General features: G+C 22.6%; 1 protein-coding gene across 4 annotated transcripts in view; it reads left to right on the forward strand.

Moving 5' to 3' along the window:
* Positions 1-4,585, forward strand: part of LOC117172654 (UPF0518 protein GK23746) — a 61,991-nt gene that overhangs the window by 45,192 nt on the left and 12,214 nt on the right. The gene's annotated exons all lie outside the window — the stretch shown is intronic.

Here is a 4,585-nt window from a genome sequence, read left to right on the forward strand (position 1 = left end):
TTTCAAAAATATTTTAAAGGTTTTTATAAAGATTTTAAAAAATCGCGCACAGTTTTCGTAGATTTCAAAGCTTTCAAGAATTTAAAAGATTTCAATGAGGGTGCAGTACAACAGATTTCAAAAATTTAAAAATATTTTAAACGATATTAAAATTTTTTTATAAGATTTCAAAAGATTTAACAAAGATTTCAAATATTCCAGTGATTTCAAACGAATACAAAAGACTTAGAGAAGATTTTACAATTTCTTTAAAGAATTCATAAGGATTTCAAACGATTTCTAAGATTTTAAGTGATTTTAAACAAACACAAAAGATTTCGCAAACAAAGATTACACTAAAGTTTGTAATACTTTACAAACATTTCAAAGGGTTTCACAAAGATCTTAATAATTTCAAAGACATTACAAAGATTTTAAAATATTCCCAAATATTTCACAAAGACGACTCATGTTCCCAAAAAATTAAGAATTTGTTTATTTGCGATTCGGCTTTCTTAAGAAATTTTTGGCCAATAAAAAATGAAATGGCTCATTTTTTACATGCATGACAAACGTTTATTTCATTATTTGATGTAAAAAAGGAGACATGAAAAATTTTTATTTCTTGACCTGGAAAAGACCTTGAATTTTGTTCCTAAGACTCGCTAGACACCCTGTTAGAGAAAAAAAAATCGAAATAAAATTTTTTGTCACAGAAAAGCGAGATAATTCCAAGGAAGTTAATTAACTGTTATTTTTCATCCGAACAGTTGCATTTTTAACCAAAAAGTTGAAATTTCCGAAAGAAGAGATGATTTTTCGACCAAAAAGGTGAATTTTTAAACAAGAAGATCAATTTTCTTCCAAATAAGATGAATTTTCAACAAAGGACATAAATTTATAACTAAATAGTTGAATTTTAAACCATGAAGAAATTTTGAACAAGAACGTTACATTTCAACAACAACAAATGAGATGAAATTTTTGTTGAAAATTTAAATATTTCGTAGAGAATATACTTTTTGTTTAAATTTAATATTTTGGTATTGAAAAGAGAACTAAAATCCTTTCTTTATGAAATCTCGACTACTAAGAAAAAATTTTATTTAAAAATACATCTGTTTTAAGAGAAATATTTTTCTTTTTTGAATAAAATTGCAACTGTTTGGTTGAGAATTAAACTATTTTGTGAAAAAGTGATACTTTTTGGTTGAAAATTCTACTATTTTCTTAAAAATTGAACTAATTCCTGGAAATATTACTTTTTGTTCAAAATTTATATTTTGGTGTTGAAAAATTAACTGAAATCTTTTGTGAATGAAAGTTTAACGTTTTAAAAAATTGTGGTTTTTATAAAAATTACTCTGTTTAAGTACAAATTTAATCTTTTTTGGATAAAAATTCAACTATTTGGTAGACGATTCAAATATTTTGTTTAAAATTTATCCTTTTTGGTTGAAAAATTCGTCTTCTTGGATTGAAAATTCAATTTCTTGCTTAAAAACTTATTTTTTGTTGCAAACTTCATATTTTGATCTTGAAAAGTCGACTGGAACCTTTTTCGGACGAAAATTCAACTATTTTTTGTTAATTTTTTTTTTTTTAATAAAAATGCATCTATTTTAAGAGAGGTTGTGATCATTTTCGGATAAAAATTTAACTATTTAGTAGAGAATTAAACTATTTGGTTAAAAAGGCATCTTTTTTGGTTAAAAATTTATCTTTTTGGATTGAAAAATCAAATATTTATTCTTGAAAATTCAACTTAAATATTTTTTAACAGAAAATGCAACTATTTAATAAAAAAATTATCTTATTGGTTCATAAATTCGTCTTTTTTAGTAGAAATTTAATTTTCTTATGGAAATGCCACTTTTTATTTTAAAATAATTCTTCTGTTCTTGAGTATTCAACTATTTTGTTTGAAAATTTTGTTGATTGAAGGTTCATGTCTTTGGTTGAAAATTTAACGTTTTAGTGGAAAAACCTTTTTTTTTTAATTGATTTTTTTACTCGAAACGTAACTTTCATTTTTTTGACATTGATTTTTTTTTTTATAAAAAATTCTCCTTTTTTGATTAAAAAAATCATTTTCTTGGATTGAAATCTCATTTTTTTGGTAACAATTTTTGTTTGAAAATACCATTTTTGTAGAGAAAATTCGTCTTTTGGCTTGAAGGTTCAACAATTAAAATAGTTTCATTTCTTTCTTTAGTGAAAAATATTTATTTGTTGAAAGTTCTTTTTTTCTGGTTTTAAAATTCTTTTTTTGTTGTATAAATTTCTTCTTTTTTTATTTAAATATAAACTATGGCACTTTTTTGTTGGGAATTTATCTTTTTAGATCGAAAATTCAATTGTTATGTTAAAAATTTAATTATTTTTTTAAATTTTAAGTCATTTGTTAATGAGCTATCTTTTATAGTAGAAATATTTTTTTTTTTTTGTTTAAAATAAATTAATAAATTTGCAAATTTTAATCTTGCGCCTGAAATACTGTTTTATTCAACCAGGAAGAGTTGCATTTTCAAACATAATTTGTAATTTTTAATTTGAAAATATTAATATTTTACAAGCCAGTTTAATTTTGAAGCAAGGAAGACGAATTTTCAACTAAAAATATGACTTTTCTAACAAATGGGGATTTTTACACCAAAAGGATTGATTTTCTGTCCAAAAATACAATTGTTTAATAAATCAGTTGAAATTTCGAGAAAAAAATATTACTTTTTAAGAAAATAGTTGAATTTTTAACCAAGAGATCAATTTTTAGCCAAAGGGTAATTTTTTTTAAGCAAATAGTTGAATTTTCCACCCAAAAAGACGATTTTTTGAGTAAAAGAGAATTTCCAATCCAAAAAGGAGGAATTTTCGACAAAAAACAATGTATTTTTAACAAAACAGTTGAATTCAGATAAATTCTGGAACAGAAATATGATACTTTCTTGTTTTGTTTTTGATCAAAAGAACTAACTTTCACTCAAAAAAGATAAGTTTTGAATCAAATAATAGATTTTTGGAACCAAGAGATTAATTTAAAAAAACATAAAAGGTGAATTTTTAACAACTAAAAACAAAGATTTTCTCACATTAAAGATAAATTTTCAGCCAAAAAATATTACTTTTCTACAAAAGTATACCTTTTTAACCAAAAATGATGACTTTAAAAAAAAAATCGTTGAATTTTCACAAAGAGTATGTTTTTTAATTAAAAGAGATTATTTCTTAAACAAAAATACAATAATAGATTTTTCAAATAAAAGGAATTAATTTTCAATAAAAAATGATAAATTTTCAATAAAAAAAATATGAATTGTTTACAAAAGTTAAATTTTCGACCACGAAACGATGAATTCTTCAAAAGAATCGTTGAATTTTCACAAAAAGTATGTTTTTTAATTTAAAGAGATTATTTCTTAAACAAAAATACAATAATAGACTTTTTAAATAAAAAGAATTAATTTTCAACCAAAAAAGATTAATTTTCTACCAAATAATATAAAAATTCAACCAAAAACGATTACTTTTTAACAGAAGACTTTAATTTTTTACAAAATAATAAAATCTTTAACTAAATAGTAGTTAAAGATTCATAATTTTGGTTTTAAGTTCGTTTTTTAGTTAGAAAATAAAATTAAAAATTCTTTTTGTTGAGAAAATGTTTTTTTTTTAACTTTAAATTTAAATATTTTGTTAAAAAAGTCAACTGATTGTAAATAAACTTTTTTGTTGTTATTTTATGTTCTCATTTTCAAAATTAAATCGTTTTACAGAGAATTAGGCTTTTTGGCTTGAAAATTCAACAAACTGTTTTTTGTTTTTAATTAAAATTTTGTTGTGGAAATATCAACTATAACATTTTTTGGTAAATATTAATATTTTGTTTTGAAAATTCAACAATTTGGTTAACATTATTTTTCATTCTTGACTGAAAAATTTTTCTTGGTAGAAAATTAATTTTTTGGTAGAAACTTCATCTCTTTTTAAGTTTTTTTGTTAAAAATACAACTTCTTAGTTGAAGATTTATCTATTAAGGTTGAGGATTAGAGACTATTTTATTGAAAATTAAAAAATTTGGTAGCAAATTCAACTTTTTTATAGAAAATTTATTTTTATTGCTGTTTTTTTAATTGAAAATTAATTCTTCTTGATGAAATTCATCTAACCATTTTGTAACCCGTTTAACTAAGAGGTAAAAAATTGAATTTACTTGTAAAAAAAAAGTTGTTTTTTAAAATTAAAAATTAGTTCTCAATGGAAATGTAAATTCTTGATTTTTCAGGGTGTCCGTTTCAATTGAAGAAAAAAATTTCTGGTCACCTCCCGGTTTACAAAAAAAATTACAACGTGTTTGTTTGGCTTATTTAACATTTTTTTATCACCTATTTGGCACCTATTTTAGAAAAAAATGTCACCTATTCACCTTTTTTGACGACAATAGGTACTGTGATTAAGAAAAATGAAAAAATATTCAAGGAAAAAGTCAGGGACGAATTAATCACTACTTTAAGGGCATGTGACACAGCTAAATACCTATATTACCGACCTCACTTTTTCCGTTCACTGAATGTTTTTTTGAACCTAAGAACTTTTTTTGTAAATAAA

This window comes from Belonocnema kinseyi, chromosome 5 (assembly GCF_010883055.1).
Source record: "Belonocnema kinseyi isolate 2016_QV_RU_SX_M_011 chromosome 5, B_treatae_v1, whole genome shotgun sequence".
NCBI lineage: Eukaryota > Metazoa > Arthropoda > Insecta > Hymenoptera > Cynipidae > Belonocnema > Belonocnema kinseyi.